General features: G+C 44.0%; 1 protein-coding gene across 2 annotated transcripts in view; it reads left to right on the forward strand.

Moving 5' to 3' along the window:
• The window catches only part of EVA1A (eva-1 homolog A, regulator of programmed cell death), a 54,673-nt gene that overhangs the window by 9,496 nt on the left and 26,866 nt on the right, over window positions 1-18,311 (forward strand). Inside the window, exon 2 of one of the 2 annotated variants that reach the window (XM_040993636.1) lies at window positions 17,027-17,149. The gene's annotated coding sequence lies outside the window, so the exon portion shown is untranslated. Of the gene's footprint in view, window positions 1-16,730; window positions 17,150-18,311 lie in introns of those variants that run through there. The other variant, XM_040993637.1, reaches the window with a different exon arrangement.

Raw genomic sequence — 18,311 nt, forward strand, 5'->3', positions numbered from 1 at the left:
GTTTCAAACTTGTAGGAAATGGAAGGTGCATTGTAAGGAGGTTGGCTGGGTCACAGCGCTCTGCTTCAGATCACCCTGGATGATTTGGCTACTTCAGTTCTAAATGAAGGACAAGACTGGCATTTTCTTATGAATACTTTAAGAGGCTTAGAGCATTCGGGTCTAAAGGCTCTGAAAAGATGTGCTTATCTAGGCAGTGTATGTTTAGTACATAGATTTCGTTTGTCCAGCCCACATTAGGTGCACACAGGGTTAAAAGCTTGAATTCAACAAAAAGCTCAGCTTTGTCTTGGTTCAAGGCCCTGACATCCCCGAGGCTCAGGGCTGGAATCAGAGTTTAGCTGCCAACCTCATAACTTCACCTTGGTTTAAATGACATCTTTGCTGTTCTTGCACACATCTCGTGACGTGCACACACATTCACAGAGGGCCTTTGTGGAGAGTGCCCTCCCCAAGAGACACTGTCCTGAAGCTGAGAGGCCACACAGGAAATGCCCTTGGGATATTATTTTTCTCTCCACACCAAAGCAGCAACTTGGGTGAAATATTTGCTTGATCTTAAGCCTTTGCATATCAGACACACATATCAGCGTGTCTTTCAAGAGTCACAATATGAGCCTGGGGGTTGCTTGTGGGCATTCACCTCTGGGCCCCTACCTGCTACCTGGTGGGCATGGCTCACTGCCTACCTGCCCATGTCCTGAGGCACAGCTTCCAGTTGTACATGTGCAGCGTGACCTCTGCCGTGACTACAAGGTCAAGGGAAATAGACATGCCTTATAGCCAATTATAGCATCTTTGGACTGCCGAGGAGATGCCCTCCTGCCCTCCCCTTCCTTTGTCTTTAAACTTGTAGCTTGTGCATAACTTCCTCACCAGCTTGTCGTGTGAGTCTTACTTCCGGAAGAACACCGTTGGTCACCTCACCTTGGTGACCTTTGGGCCTGCTGGCAGGTTTAAACCCTGAGAGTTCCCAGTCCTGGAGGACCCACACTGTGTACGGTGAGGAAGGGTCCCCCACCCATACATGTCTGTCACCCTGACGTGAGTGTTGTGCAGAGTACCTTTGCCTCAGAGTGGTTATGGACTGGCAGGGCCAACTCCGTAGAGGGGAGTGAGGAGCCTTAAGTGTCTTGCCCCATGTTGCTCCGTGGACAGGGCTTCAAAGATGGCGTTCTGCACAAGTTGGGGATGCCACATGGCTCAGCCCAGATGTGGACTTCACGGAGCTATGTGGCCCTCTCTGTGGGTATATTCCAGCTTTAAAGGGTCTACATTTTCTGTCATGGAAGAAGCCTCTATTCATGTTCTACTCTAATTCCAAGCAACAGGGCTTAGGGCTGTGTGTATGGTGTCTTCTAAAAAGTTCATGGAAAAAGTACATTATGAAAGATTGTTTTAAAAATATTTTTGCATCAAAAATTCAGCTTAATTCTGTTTTCTGAGAGCTTTTGGAAGTACCCTTATGCTTTAGACAGTCACATCTGTGCTGTAAGTATTGCTTATGGCCATGCAACCTTCCACATACTTTAAACATGGCCATGCAACTGGACCTGGAAGCAGTAGCTGATGTGCTCGGAAAGTAACAACTTGATACCTGAGACTCCTTCACTTACATTTGACCCATTAATAAGCTGTTTTTTTAAATTCATCCAATTAGGGAGCCTCCGCTCATTCACCAACTGCAAAAATGACTGTGAGTAGCTCCAGGCTTGGTAATGGTAAAGTTGTAATTCCAACAACCCTTGTCCTTGCCTTCTTAGACTCATAGTTGTTAGGTGAGCAGCTATGTAAGAAATCAAACTTTACATAAATACAGTCATACATTACATATGCTGTCTTGATCAATAATGGGCCGCACATATGGTGGTCCCATAAGATTCATATTGCTTGGGGTCATCATGGCCTTCTTAGGAAATATCCTAATTAGATTTCTTAGGGCAGGTGCCCATGATGAAGTTTCAGGTAGTAAATAATCTAAGCTCTGTGAGTGATAGAGTCTCTATCGTGAATACTCAGCTGTACCATCATAGTACAGAAACAGCCACAGGTATGACAGAAATGAATGGGCCGACTCAGTGCCAAGAAAGCATCATGTACAGAAACAGGTGGCTGTCTGGTTTGACCCTTGAGTTGTAATTTATCAAAGTCTTCTCTAGAATGGAAATTCTGTATCCATGATGATTGTACTAAGGGCTGGAGGTAATGAAACCAGGTGGGAGTGAGAGCTTAAATTCAAGGGAACTAAGGAAGGGACTGTAGGGAGAAATGGTCTGTGGCGTGCTCCAAGGTGAAAGAGGCAGGCTGGCATGGCCAATTTAATGGGAATCTGTCCAGTTGTTTCTTTAATGCTCAGTGGACTGATTCTTTCAGCCAAGGAAAAAAATCAGGACATGCTAGGCGTGTGACTCAGAGTCATGCGCACATCTTGGAAGGTCACCTGCTGGTCACCAGACACTCTGCTTCGTGCGTTACATAGATTATCTCATTGTTAAGCGTACGCCTTAAGAATTCTTAAGAACATTAAGTTGAATTTATTTCCAAACTGACATTTAGAAATGGGAAGTTGTTGGCCCTGAAGTCACCTAGCTGGTGGAGTTATGGTGGAGCAAGCTATGAGCTTGCTCAGCTCCCTTGGATTTGGTGTCAGGCCTGGGCTATTCCTGACATGCAGAATTCTCTCTCCTTGTCCAAGGTGTGGCCTAAAGCCCCATCTATGAATCTGTATTCCTGTGTCCCCCTTTTCTTTGTCCTAAGACCCATGCAGCTTTTTGAGGATTTCATTTAGCTTCTATTATAGCAAAAACTGGTCCTGTATATATAAATATAAATATATATTTATATATATTATACATATACACATGCACATATATACATATATTTTTTCCATGCAAAACTGTTATGTTTGTGGTTATTCTTCTGAGTTTGGAAGGATAAACAGCAAAACCCAGGCCCGGACATATGGTTCCAGCCTCATGGTTTATGCGTGTTAGAGTATGGGAAAAGACAACATGGTATGAGTTTATAGGTCAGAGAATCCCTGAGTGTAAGTGTCTAGATTAGAACATTGTTTTATTTAGTGCCTAGTATAGATATCCGGGAGATGTTTAGCAGACTAAAGTAATAGTATCAGATGAGGAAATGCTTGTAAGCATAAGATCTGGGGGTCAAGGTTATCAACTGGAAGTTCAAATCTAGTAAGGCTGGTCAAATAAACCAATTCAGTTCCCATTCTTCACTGGGGCATCAGTTGTCAAGAGCCTCCTGATTATTTATGCTGTGTCCAAGTTCAGAAAGAGACTTTGTACCACATACTTTAAACAAAATCATTTCAGCAAGGGAACTATTCAAAAATAAGCATATTATACTATGGATGTAGCATATATTCTGGATATAGCATATATTATGCATTTAAGATCTACTGGCCAGTGTTGGGTCACATGATGGAGTGCCCTAGAGACCCCCATGATTGTCATGAATCATCATGTGACCCATGCCTTGGGCTGGTGAGGGTAGACACACACACACACACACACACACACACACGAAGGTGGGATTTTGAAAGGAGGGAGAATATGTTTTGGGGAGATGAATGCCCGAGTCTGCTGCACACGTCCAGCTGTCTTAGTTGCTAGCCTGTACTGCTTATCTGGGCTCCGTAACAAAGCATCACAATGCATTCAATAATGCATTGTGTTCCCGTTCTGGATGCCACAAGACCAATGTCAGGGTACCAATGGGGATTTGCTCCTTCCGAGAGCTTCAGGATTCTCCTGTAGTTCCTGGCAGCCACAGGCCTCTTCCTGTGTCTCCTCTTGTCACCTCCCCTCTGTGTCTTGGTGTCCACATTTCCTCATTGTGAAAGGACTACAATTACCATGCCTGGGGGCCCACCCTGATGACTTCACCTCAATTTGAGTTAAATCTGTACAGATCCTTTCACTAAATAAGGTCACCATTTGGGGTACTAAGGGTTCAGACTTTACCCTATCTTTCCATGGAAGGATACAGTTCAGTCCAGAACAACTCTTGTCCGAGAAGTATCCAGGAACTTCCTCAAAGCAAAGTGCTTAGTGGACTTCTGTTCATTTTCTACTCCTCAGTGTCTTTCCTTGGAATCATTTTGAGGTATATTTCTTGTGTTTGCTTCTTAAAATATATCAATTCTGACTGTGCTTGCTGTTCACTGAATTTTAATACTTCCAGTGGTTTCCTGTCCTAGTGTCTCAGCCTTTGCACTTGCCAGGGTTCTCTAGGCCACACTTGCTGTCTGCCTCCCAGCCTCTCTTTTCCCTGTTTACATTTTGCTTTTCGTCTGGTAGTTCATCCAACAACCAGTGTTGGGCTCCTCTTGCATTCCAGGCACTACAAGTGCTATACCAAGCTCTGAGGATGTAGGATGAAGGCTGCTCCTACTCTAGGGGCGTTCTTGAGGGAGGAGGTGCCAGGCAACAGCACGAAGCAGTGAATGGCGTCTTCGTGGCTCCTTGGTGCTGACATGAGAGAATCTGAGCTCCCTCAGAGTATACCGGCTCCCCACGAGCTTGCCCAGCCTCCTCAACAGTTCCATCTCTCTTGCACTTAAAAAGAAAAAATTATTCATTTTATGGAAAGGCAGATTTACAGAGAGAAGGAGCTACAGAGAAAAATATCTGCTGGTTCACTCCCCAAGTGGCTATGAAAACTGGAGCTGAGTTGATCTGAAGCCAGGAGCCAAGAGCTTCCTCCCTGTTTCCCATGTGGGTATAGGTCCCAAGGCTTTAGGCCATCCTCCACTGCTTTCCCAGGCCACAAGCATGGAGCTGGATGGGAAGTGGAACAAGTGCACGTGAACCAGTACCAATATGGGATCCTGGTGGGTGCAAGGTGAGGACTTAAGCCATTAGGCTATTGCACCAGGCCCCTTCTCTTGCATTTTTTGACCTTCTAGCTGTTCTCCAAGTGTACTGCACCCTCTGGGAATCTTCTCTCAGTTGTGCTCCTTGTCCTTGGCTATTAGCTGCTTGATGAACTCCTCCTTCTCTGAGACACATCCTTGGCCACCACTTCCAGGAAGCTTCTTCCATCGTCTTAGCCCCCCTTTGGTGATAAGCTGTCCTCCCTGAAGCAACAGCAGTGCGGGCTTCTGTGTCACTGGGACTTGAGTCCTGGGCTGAAGCCTGAAGTTCAGTGGTTCGTCCCCTTGCACGCAGGGATGAGGGGTTCCTGGCTTCCACATGTTGCTTCTACCCTCTAGGCTATGCCCTTGCTTTGGCTTCCTTCCTCCCAGATCACAGAGCTAGGCACCACCACACTTTCTCTGCGATGTTTCTGCTTGTGCATTTGTCTCCATCTTGCTGACCTCTCAGCAAGGCCAGCCCTCATGGTCACTGCCACAGCTGGCCGCCCCTGACCATCCTGTCTTTGGTCTTCCTTGCCTCAAGGAGGGGGGACACCTTCCTGCATGGTCCCCACTGTTTTCTCCATTCCCAAGCCATCCCCACACCCAATCCTTTCCAGGAGCAAAAGGCACAGCTTTTGTGTTTCACTGATGAAGAAGATGTATATGTTTGAACCCAGATTTTTATAGTTGGGCTGTGCTTGAAGCACATTCATTGTCATCTAATTTCTGCCTTTCTAACCAGAAAGTTCTCTTTGTCTCACTCTTTCCTCTTAATATTTTGGGTTTCTCCTAGATATTAAAAAACAGTTTTTTTTTCTAATATTAAAAATCTTTAAATAAAATCTTGTATGGAAAGTACAAAATAAAAAAAATATATATATATACAAAAGAAAAAATGTTATGTAGAATATCAATGAGTAAGATAGAAGAAACCAAGACTGGTTTTGTTATCTATAAAAAATTTATTTGATAAGCCTAGTTTAGTATTTTTATTATTTATTTATTGCTTGGTTTTTTTGATAAGCCTAGTTTATAATGTACAGTTAATGGAAACAATAAGTGTGCTATAATGAATATGAAAATTTGAAACTGAGGATGTGGGCCGGCACAGTAGCATCCTTATTACCAGATGTCCTTATCTTTTGTATTGGTTGTAAATGTGTGGAGAAAAGTGGCAACATATTGACGTTGGAAATGGTAGCACTTTCAGACAAGATACCTTGCAAACTCAGATTATTCTGATGATAATGAACGAGGAACTTTCAAAAAGAAGGTAGAAAAAAATCAATTTTAATGTTGGCTCAGTGCCACACAATAATTGTTTGCATTCTGTAAACGTAGGGAATTTAAATGAGGTGAATAGACAAAGTGGTGCTTCCACCTTGGTAAAAAGTACTTGGCAAAATTATGTTGCATAATTAGAAGATGTTAATTGTACTAGTATTTTTTCTAAAATTTTCAGAACTATGTAAAGTCTTTAACACAGAAAAAAAAAAAACCAAAAAACTTTTATTTCCCATATTGGTCCCAAAATTCACTTGTCAGTTCTATTTATTTATTTATTTATTTTTTGGGTAAGATTATCATTTCCATATTGTTTTCTTCATGTAACTGAGGTAAAGGGGGATATTGAGGGAGAAGCCCCACCCGGTTTCCCACCCTCCCCAGGTCACGCATGTGGGGCATGCTCTGAGATACTCGCTCAAGTGGTTTTGATAGTTCACCAGTTATGAATTGCTGCCAATCTCGCCTCTCCAAACAGGATGAGGTTGTTGAAAAATCCACTGATTGACATTGTCCATCATAGCATCTCTCTTTGCCTGGTATTTTGTTGCCAAACTATAGCTGAGGTGGTTGATTAACTTGTCAGTTTAAAAAATCAACATTTTACCAGTTACAGTAAGAACAGTAACAGGTTGGGTTTGTTCAGATTTTAAAAGTCAGCCAGTCAGTCTACCCTTAATACTTATCATGATGTAGCATATTTTCTTTCCTTAAAAAATAATTGGAAACATTGTTGTGGCATAGCAAGTGAAGCCACAGCCTGTGGTGCTGGCATCTCATACAAGTGCCAGTTCAAATCCTGGTCACTCAACTTCCAATCCAGCTTCCTGCTGAAGCACCTTGGGAGGCAATGGAGAATAGCCCAAGCACACAGGCCCCTGCATCCATATGGGAGATTTGGAAGAAGTTACTGGTTCCTGGCATTGGCCTGGCCAATCTCTGGCTGTTGGGGCTACTGGGGATTGAGCCAGTGGTGAAAGATTCTCTTTATAATTCAGCCTTTCAAACAAATAAATAAAACTTTAAAAAAAATTAATGAATAAAGACTGAGATACATAAAGTAACACAGTGAGATCCTGCATCTGCTAGTTCACTTGCTAGATACCCATGACAGCTGTGCCTGGGCTAGGGCAGAGTCAGGATCCTGGAGCTCAGTCTGGGTCACCCATATGGCGGGAATGTAAAGATTTCACATTCTGAAGTAATGGTGGCAAAACACAACATCCGTGGATGCTCAACTGAGGGAAATAAAATTGAGAGTTGTTATCTGCTGCTTCCCAGGGTGCATATCACCAGGAAGCTGGAATGGAAAATGGATCCAGGTCTTGAGCCCCGCATTGATGTAAGATGCAGTGGTTGTCTAACCACTTTGTCAAGTGTTCCCCCAGTGGTAAGCATGTTACATGGTCACATACTACTGTGTGGTTTACCACTGAGCCTGCATGCATGCAGTGCAAGCCCCTGGATTCTGCCTGGCCTTCATTCATATGATACATGGGGGCCAGGGAAGTGGTTGATAATAGACCCACTTGTACAGTTTTTCAGCATAAAGATATACATGATCAGAATTGTTAAAAGGTCCTTAAGAATTTACATTTTCTAAAATGAATGACACAACTACACTGTGCATGAGATCACTCATATTCATAGTTTTGGCAGGAGAAGCTTTGTTCTGCAGTGGACCTGAGTGTGTTAGCATGCAACGTGTAGACCACTGCTCACATCAGAGATATCAAACTGAAGTGTGTCTGCTTATAGTTTTAAACATGCTTTTTAAGCATAATTTGAGTTTAACATTTGAAACAAATAAGTTGACCTCCATTACATTGGAGTAAGGTGTAAAACATTTCTAGTTTTGAGTGGGATAGTTAGTGCATTGGCTGGCTTGGAAGCCTACCAGGTTGCAATCAGCTAAATGTCTGCACAGCTCTAGGTATTTATCTGCCAGGTGCTCTCTGTGTGGAACTGAACTGAGTTGGCTCAGAGCAGGTCCTGAGTGACGGAGGCAGCAGCAACCCCTGGTGAGGAAGGATCAGGAAGGTGAATTCTGTTTCCTCAAGATTCCATATAACTTCTGCCCAGGAAGGCTGACCCAGCCCTCCTACTTGCAACTGTTCTTTCTTCCAGTTCCTGGCTTTGTGTGGGGGCTGCCATGGGTTCCCAGGCTCCCACTAATGGAGGTTTTGAGTACCCTCTGCTGACCTCCTCTGGGTCCCTAAGATTATGCCATGGTTTTAATGTTATTAGACTTAGAAATTTCTTTTTTGGATGGCCAGGAGTGCTTCTCATTTTTCATTTCTGTGATCCCTGGCCAGACATTGTGTCTGTGAATTCTCTCATTGGTAGGCGTCTTATGTTCTCTGGGCTCGAGAGGTCCGCTCATGGTAGATGGAAGCTTGTGTTTGAGGAGTGAGGGTTGGGAATGAAAGGGAGGCAGGTAGATCCCCATTTTTAATGTTCTGAATCGGGGATCCACAAGTCTACGCACATCCTCCTTATTTGCAATTCTGAAGGGAAAAGCCATATGAGATCTGATTATATCTTCAAGTATGTATCTTTCAAGTATCTTTTCAAGCTAAAAGTCTCCTCATGTGGATTATTAAGCAGATGTTGTGTTTGTCTTCTGTTCTGTGTGACCATTTCCTGCCTGTGTTCATGACAGTTTCTACATTCTCCACTCCAGGGTTGTGACTTGCAGGCTGCCATGCCCTCAGGAGGAAGTGGATGGGCTTGTAAAATGAAATTAGACTGTATTGTGCTGAGGATTCTGGGAAATTCAAATGAAGACTGCTAATCCCTACCCCAACCTCAGTGTTCTGGACTCCCTTTTCAAGCCTCCACAGTCTGGCTGCCCCTTTACCCTGCCCAACCAGGACCAGCTAACACTAGAGCTCACACTTCTGAGACTTGAGACTATAAGTGCTTCATTAGGTGATAAGTGCTTCATTAGGTGCTGTTTATTGGCCTAGATAGTAGGAATCATTTCTATTTTAAACATATTTATTTTATTGAGAGAGAGAGAGAAAGAGATCTCCCATCCACTGCATCTTACTTGGAATAGCTGGTACTGGGCCAGACCAAAGTCAGGATCCATTTCTCAGTCAAGACCTCTGTATAGGTGCTGGGGACCCAACCATGTGAGCTATAACTTGCTGCTTCCCAGAGTAAGCACTGTCAGGAAGCTGGAATTGGGAGCAGAGTCGGACTGATAGGAGAGGAAGAGGGACAGAAAAGATCTTTCATATTCTGGTTCATTCCTCCAAGATGGTCACAACAGCCAGGCAAAAACCAAAAGCCAGGAGCCAGGAACGAATTCCAGATCTCATACATGGGTTGCAGGGGCTCAAGCACTTGGGCCATCTCCCACTACTTTTCCCAGGCTCTTAGTGGAGAGATGGATTAGAAGTAGAGCAGCCAGGACACAAACTGGCACCCATATGGGATACTTTCCTTGCAGGCAGTAGCCTTATCTACTATGCCATGACTACAATTCCTGAAAGCTCACTAAAAAAATTTTTTTTAAATTTTTATGTGAAAGTCAGATTTAGAAAGTAGAAAGAGAGAGGAAGAGAGAAATCTTCCATTTGCTGGTTCACTCTCAAAGTGACTGAAACAGCTGGAGCTGAGCTGAGCTGAAAGCAGGAGCTTCTTCTGGTTCTCCCATATTTGTTCAGGGGACCAAAGGACTTGAGCCACTTTTGTTGCTTTCCTAGTCCATAAGCAGGGAGCTGGATTGCAAATGTAGCACCGGGACTAGAACTAGTGTCCACATAGGATGTTGGCACTGCAGGTGAATGATTAGCCTGTTGAGCCCCAAGCTGGCTCTGAAAGCTTATTTTTTATAGCTAAGTTCTTTATGTGTGTGTCTAATCTGCCTAGGTGAAAGTTCACAGTTTTTTGCTTTTTGACCATTTTTAAGTCACATAGGGATAGCTTCACACTTTCATCTGCAAGATGTGGTGCCTAATGCCTGAATGGGCCTCACAAATCATCCTGTGACCCTAGTCCCACACTCAGGTGCTGCTTGAAGCCCCATCTGTACCTTTCCAGTGACTGGAGGAAGGTGGAGATACCAGCAGATGCATGGCATACTCTGCACCTTGCATCCTCTTGGAGCATTAGTGAGACCATCTTAGGCTTGCCTCTTAGGACTCAAACATTCTTTTGTTATTCTCACCTCTCTGCTCCTGCTGTGTCTGCAGGGAGCCATCTGTGAACACGTGAGCTCCAGGTTGCCCTGGTGGTCTTCAGACTGTTGGTGCTGGGGTCTTTCACCCTGGCTGTTTTTCCTGCTCGTTGCATCTTCCTTCTGACGGTGCTGTCATCCAGTTCCGTGGGAGCGTCCTGTGTGTTTAGGGTTGGGACTGCAGAAATAAACTGAAATTAGAGAAAGGCTTGGCAGCTTCCAGGGCCTCCATGACTGACTAAGTCAAACATCTTCAATCACTTTCTTCTCATTCCGAAGACTTCACGTAATTAAAACCATCCCCAGCCAAACACTAAATAAATTTTGCACATGCTGGTTGAATTACTGAGCAGCCGTATCCCAGCATGGTTTTCTCAGAGATTAATATTTCACTATAACTGTTCCTTTGGGTAGGCTGAAGCCAGCAGCTGTGAAAACCATGCATTTGCTTTATGCAGTGAAACTTCAGGGTAGGCCTGCTTTTCACATATCTCAGAGACGGAGCTCATTTGGAAAATGACTCTTGGCAAAGGCCATTTGACTTGAGCCCTTGCTTGTGCTTCCATCTGTTCTGTTGTGTGGTTCTAAATACTGTCACAGAACATTGGTATAAACAAATATTTATCATTCATTGAGTACCATCTTTGTGGCATCCCCACAAAACCCTTATGAATGTGCCAGACTTGAAGCTGTTGGCCTTCTGGTCCCTGCACTGCATGAGACCAGAGGCACTGCTAGGCTCCCAGCTTCTTTGAGTTCCTTCTAGAGGTGCCAGTGGGAGGTTGGAGGGCAGTGATAAACCTGGGTCTTTCCTGTCTCTCTTCAGAAGGCTGCTTCATGGTTCCTAGTCCCACTCTTTGGGCCCTCCATGGTTCTAGATTGTTCCTGATGACCTGGGCCCCTGGGATGGGGCAACATTGCCTCCTACCTTTGTGCTTCCAACTATCTGCTGTGTATTATTGCTAGTGTCTGGATTACATTGTGATCCCGCCCCTCAAGACCACACTGTGACTGCTTTCATCTTTTTGCAATCAAACTCTTGACTGTCATTTTTAGCAGCAGTTTTCAAATTGCAGTTTTTTTCTTCTATCACCTGCTACCTACCTTTACCTTTATCTCTGCAACCAGTTCCCGGCAATCAGTTTTCTCTGTTGTAAATACCATGTAGTTTCTATTTTTCTACATAGACACTGATAGATAAATTGAGGTAGGAATTATTAGCTTTGTTTTTAGAAATGAGGAAATGAAAAAAAGTTAAAGTAAAAATAAGGAGATAACAATTCGGAGAGATTAACTAATTTGCTCATTCTTAACTATAGGGAAGGTGGAGTCAGTTTTAAAGCCAGGCCTAATTAGTCCTGATGCATGTACACTTTTCAGTGTATCAGTCTGTGTTACTGGCACCATTGCACATCAACTCTTTTCATATGTGACCTCTTCATTTTCGGGAAACAGAAAGCCCTCATAGTGCTTTCCTCCAAAAATTCTCAAAATAAAACACTTTGACCCTTCAGTTATTCCTCCTGAGAAGGAGGATATGACCCCTAATATCCTGGTTTAGTCTTCCAGATTATTTTTTTTCTTTCAAATGAGGTTTTATGCAGAGATATATACATATGTACAAACAGCTGGGAAACCCAGAGAGATGATTTCCAATGGTGGAGGGCCCTATTCCTTATTCTGTTCTCACCAGTGACTAAATCCTTGATTTCTGTGTGTCAGTCAGGCGGGAATGAGGGAGTGTAAAGACTTCACATTCTGAAAGAACGGTGGTAAAACACAACATCCATGGAGGCTCAACCGAGGGAAATAAAATTGGGAGCAGAACATGATTGGAAGGATCTACTACTAATCCGGGTTCCTCACATTGGCACTTGCGTGCAGAGGGGAGAAGGCGGTTAGAGCCACCCATCCCCGTGTCAGAGTTTTACAGAGAAGGACGTCCCACGTGAACAGCCTTGCCATGCCTGAGGACTGTTCAACACTTGAAGTGAGCTTCGGATCAGTTCCTGGCTGAAGTCCACCCGCGCGCCTTTCACGAAAGTCAAGCTGTCTGAAGCCAGGAGCCAGGAACTTCTTCTCCAGGTCTCCTGCATGGGTGCAGGGTCCCAAGGCTTTGGGCCGTCCTCGACTGCTTTCCCAGGCCACAAGCAGGGAGCTGCATGGGAAGTGGAGCTGCCGGGATTAGAACTGGCACCCATATGGGATCCTGGCATGTTCAAGGCAAGGATTTTGGCCACTAGGCCACCATGTCGGGCCCAAGATTTATTTTATTTTTGATTGGAAAGTCAGATATATAGAGAGGAGAGACAGAGAGGAAGACCTTCCATCTGATGATTCACTCCCCCAGCAACTGTAACAGCCAGAGTTGAGCTTATTGAAAGCCAGAGCAGGTGCAGAGTCTCCCACGCGGGTGCAGGGTCCCAAGGCTTTTGGCCGTCCTTGACTGCTTTCCCAGGCCACAAACAGGGAGCTGGATGGGAAGCAAGGTTGCCAGGTTTAGAACCAGCACCCATATGGGATCCGGTACTTGCAAGGTGAGGACTTTAGTTGCTAGGTTGTGCCAGGTTATGTAACCTACTTTTCTTTTCTTTTTTTTTTCTCTCCAAATTCTTTTTTTATTTTGACAGTCTTTACATAGTTTGGGTAAAAAGAATCAAGGGATGTAGCCTACTTTTCAAAAAAAGTCTTTAGCAGGGGAAATTTTATTGATTTTTGGTGAAGCCCAAATTACTAATTCTTCCTTGATATGGATAATCATTTTGGTGTCAGTTCTAAGAACCATTTGATCATAGATCCTGAAGGTTTTCCCTGTGTTTTTGTTTTTTCTAAAAGTGTTATTGTTTTACATTCCTATTTTAATGTCTAGGCTCCATTTTGAATTCATTTTCATGTAAAATGTAAGGTTTATGTCCAGGACCACTTTTTTACTTATATTCATTTCCTGAACCACTATTTGGAAAGAGGTTATTTTCTATACTTGATCTTAGCCAAAAGTCAAAGAAGTGACTTAAAGTCTACTTTATTATATTGAATTGTTAGAACATTTGTCAGAAATCAGTTGATTGTATTTGTGGCTCTGCATCTAGATTCTCTATTGTAGTTAAATTAATCTGTGAACCTCTCTATAATAATAGTCTTGATTAATTTAGCAGTGCAGTTATTCTTGAAATTGGGCAGGCTGATTCCTCTCACTTTTTTTCTTTTTCAAATATTTTGGCAGTGCACATTCCCTTGTCTTTCCATATTACTTTTAAGGAATATTGTTTATATCTGAAAAAGTCTAAGACTTTAATAGAAAATACATGAAACCTGTGTATCAGTTTGGGCAGAGTTTGCATCTTCTGTATGGTAAATGTGAGCTGTTAGTATAGTTAGTTATTCAATTAATACCCAGTTGTTCAGCATTCAGTGTGAATGTTACATCTCTCTGAAGTCTTCATGGGTTGTCACGTGTTGCTACCCATTATTGGAATTAACTATCCCAACTGGCCCATATGACTTAGTCTACATTCCTTTTATAATTTGTTCTATTTGCAGCGCAAGTAGCCAGATTGCAAATGTCTCTTGCTGACCACATTTATTGTTTCTGGATTTATTCATTTGAAGAAAGCACTTAATGTGAGTCAGTCTCTGAGTGCAGAGATAGCTAAAGCAGAGACCTTTCTGCAGGGCATTTTCAGTCTCTTGAGAGTGGCAGACTGCTTTGCTGAATAAATGCTTCCAGTGGGATTTAACAAATACTTATTGACTTAAGACAGCAGACTGCCTTGTGATAGGAAGACAGTCTGCCTCCAGGCTTGAAGGCACTGCTGTGCGTTAATGGTGTGCTGCCATTTCTAGCACTGACCTCTGCCTGGTCCTCCGTGCTTGCTCCAGGCTTTGTGTCTCATCCCTGCTGTAATAACATTGGGACGTTTCTGGTCTGCATTCATGGGAGGATTGGTAGGGGCCATACCAGTCTGCACTCTAGTTCTGTACCATAGCTTTATGTTCAGTTCAAGACAGTTTCTTGTTGGGGGTTCAGGCGTTATATAGTAATGGCTGAGCAACTGTTGCTTATGTTTTCAATCCCGTGTCTAACAATCTTAGCCCCACACACCTTGGTTCCCATTACCATGACAGAATGTCTTTGAAAGCGTGTATGTGCCAGGTACTGTACTAACCAGCATTGTTGGAGGATGAGACGGGAGGTGCTTGCCAGCCAGGAGTTCCTAGTCTCCATCCGGAAGCACTCAAGGTTAGCACAAACCTGATGGTTTCACTATGGCCATCACCCCACTGATAAATCTTTGATAGACAGTCTGGGTTCAGGGCCAGGCTTTTTTTCAGGCCAATGGCTGAATGATAGAAGAAATGGAAAGAAACAACTATAAGTTTCTATGAAGATGTTTGGTTGTGAAGGGAAGAGAGTGAGAAGAAACTACAGGGGAAATGGAGCAAATGAATGATCATTCAGGGTGGGGGAGGAAATCAAGTCATTGTACAGTAGACAGTGACCAGACTAGAACACTGAGGGAGTGATGTGGAGAGGACAAGGAAATATCTGAGAAAGATAATATACAAATATACATATCTGTATATATACACACATGAGCATATCCATGTGTATTCATGCCTAAGTGTCTTGTACACACCTAGAAAGGAGGGAAAAGAAAATGAAAGGGAGATGTTGAGGAAAAGTCTGATAGAGAACTACACATGTATGTAATATCTATATATGCAGAACATCTACTTATCTGCCCATCACCCATCTGTCTGACCACTTACCTGCTTACCTGTTTATGTAGTTAGATGGAAAAAAAAGCAAAGTGAGATAAGGGTCAGTCAGTGATGAAACTATGTCCTGTAGGAAGAAGGAATGAGTGTTTGATCAAAAGCACAGGATGGGGAAGGTCAGAATGAAGTGGAAGAAAGGGAAGTTCGAGTTCATGTAGCGTGACCTTTGTTCTCTGGAAAGCTGGGAACATTTGAAAGAGGTGAGGGTGGAAGGGTGGGCTTGAAATAGCAGGGGTTTGGTAGACTTTAGGGAATGAAAAAGTGACTTATCATTTTCCACCAGCTGATGAGTTTGTACACCAAATATTTACCATACATAAATACAAATGCTTGGTTGTTTTTTTTCTTTCAGAAGCACTTGTACTGTGGGCTGGAGAGCAGGTCAGTGAGGTTTGAGGAGTTTAGGGGTTTAACCTGCAGGGGAGGGAGGGAAGCAGAAAGCTCTAGAGCAGAGAGGTGTAGCTGTGGTAGCCCGTGTGGGCTGTGCGGGGAAAATGTTCATTGAGGATGAGAGCCTACTGGAGAGCAGGAGAAGCTGGAAATCTGAGAGGTTGGAGCATATTTGTTTTACTTCCAAGCGTGGGAGAAATAGGACGGAAGGTTCTAATTGAAGAGTGGGATTTCTGAGTGAGTCATTCATCCAGATCACTGAGCGTGAGCTCTCTGCACTTACTGCAGGAGCCCCTGAGAACAATGAGGAGTTCACAGCCCAGCTCTCAGAGGGACAGACGCCTCTCAGCCCTCAGGTGATGGCTTGGACCAGAACATGTGCCCAGTAGTGATTGACTGAAGCAGGCTGGAGGGGAAGATTATTGGATCAAAGCAAGCCGGGCTGGCATGTTTCATGTGTCACTCATGGGGTACTTGCTAGTCTTATGGAGGAAATTAGGGTTTCTTCATGCACTCGATTCTTGGGGGGCCTTGTGTATCTTCTGCCTAGTCTGGGATGTGGGAGCTGTCCTTCCATTTAGACCTTTGTCCCCGCAGCTCTGAGTGACCGCCTTGTGTTTCTCACAGGTGCAGAGCGGATGGTCGGTGGGCCTCGGAGACCTGCTCCTGCACTTAGGTGCATGAGGCAGTAAAGCAGCACTCATGGTGTACTTTGAGTTTCCTTTTCTCTCTCGTTGTTAATTTCTTGAGCAGTAATAAAACAGATAGGAAGGCGCCACACATCTTTTATGAGGCAGAAGCAGCTGCAACAAGTATCTCTATCGTCCCAAACAGACGTCAGTAGCGCTCTGGGAGTTGGCAGGAAGCGGTGGTGACAACTGAATGAGTGTGTCCGCATGGCGTGGGGGGCTGCCGAGGGCTCTGGAAGCTCTGTCACTGATTGCATTCTTCCTGCACACTCCCACACGGAGTGTGGACTCCCTCCCTGGCTGGGTCACATAGGGGCCTTGACACTTCTGCATGGAAGTTATGGGCTGTGGGAACCCACACGTCAGCATTTCCAGGATTTTGCAGCCACACAGAGCTGCGTCAGGGTTCCTTTCATGGCGCATCTGGGCTTAACTGTTTTTGGAACCACCTTCCTTCCCTTCTTGCTCCAGAGAGGCTGGGCTGAAGGGAGACCGGTAGACCCACGTGCTCTACTCTAGCAGTAGTCTGTAGGCTTTGGCTGTTGGGAGGAAAGAGGAAGCAGATGTCTTTGATCTTTTCCCTCTCACTGTCTTTCTGTTATGACCTTGGGAAGTGGTTTTTTTTTAGTATTGTCTGGTCTGAATTCCAGATCAAACTGGCAATGGGCTTTCTGGCCTTGGGGAGTGCTGTTTGTTTAAAGATACACACACACACTACTGAGACTTCTCTGTTGGGTTCCTGGTGACGCCTGATCCAAGAGATGTTGTGGTTTCCCAGGTATGTGATACTTTTCTCCTGCTGCTGTTTTCCTTTAGAATCTGAGAAGCCAGCTGGGGCAAGCCAAGCTTTAGAACCTCTACTGCATGAAACCAGCATCTCCAGGAATGAACTCTTCCTGCCAGATACTGCTCTGCTCCTGACAGCACGCTTCTCCACAGGTAGCTGAAGTGATAATGAGATTTCTACCCACTGAATTTTATAAAAAGATAATCACTTGTGAGGGAGCTTACCAGAGGATGCCGATTGCTGCTACTGAAATATATATGTATACATATATGTACATACATATGTGGTGAAATGAAGTATCAACTAATGCCTTTCCTTTTACACTTTGGGTTTCAGTGATCAACTCCATGTTAATGGGCAGTCTTAAATGCCTAGGGAGAGTATGGACTTGCATCATTGAGAGTGAGTTTTCTTATAAAATGAAAGCCTATGAAAATAACATACCATGTACGCTGTTCGCTGTTCAAGCTGAGAGGTGACGTGCACGAGACAAAGTCAGTTGCTCACTTCGTCAGGAGACCAGTATGTGGAGGAAGACAAGATTCTCCCTGAGAGAAGTGGTGGTCCTTTCCGTGGGACTGTCGTTTGGTAGTAATTAGAGGAAGGACCTTTGGACCAAAGATGGAGGAAAGGTACCCAAAGAGAATGTGTCCTGAGGCTGGTTGACTACTGATGTTTTCTACAAATGGTTTTTCTCTAGAATGGGATAAGGTTATCCAATGAGCTGTTGCCAAGAGAACACTCTGGCTTTGAAAATGTCCATTTCCTCACTCTTAATTCTGTCCTTGCCAACATATTCCTTGAGATTGATGTATCTAAAAGAATAACTAAGCTGGAACTTGTGCCAAGTGGCTATCCATCTCTACATTGATAAATGTGTGGGTGTAGGTTGATGATATGCTTTTTTGAGTCATTCTCTCAGAGCCTGATCATCCTGGTGAGTGGGAATATTGAGTTGCTGGTCCAGGATTTGGACCTGTGCTTTCCTGATCAAGGTGTTGAGAGCTGCCTTGACATCTTGATGGCTGTGATGCATGTATGGTCATAAACTGAGAATTGCTAAAGCCTGTTGTTGAACTGGTGATGTTTGTGCTACACAGATATCTCAATCTGCTGGTACTATGAAAATGCTTTGGGATGGATAGTTCTTTAAAATGTTGGACTGCCCTGGGCTTTGTGGGATTTCTAGCAACATCCTTGACCCCTACCCACTAGATGCCAGTGTAGGACAATGACCAAAAAAAAAAAAAATCTCTCAATATTGTCACTTGTTCCCTGGAGGTGAAACTGCTTCAGGTTGACAGCCACTGTTCC

The sequence above is a fragment of the Ochotona curzoniae genome, unplaced genomic scaffold (assembly GCF_017591425.1).
Source record: "Ochotona curzoniae isolate NIBS_2020 unplaced genomic scaffold, NIBS_Ocur_1.0 contig_883, whole genome shotgun sequence".
NCBI lineage: Eukaryota > Metazoa > Chordata > Mammalia > Lagomorpha > Ochotonidae > Ochotona > Ochotona curzoniae.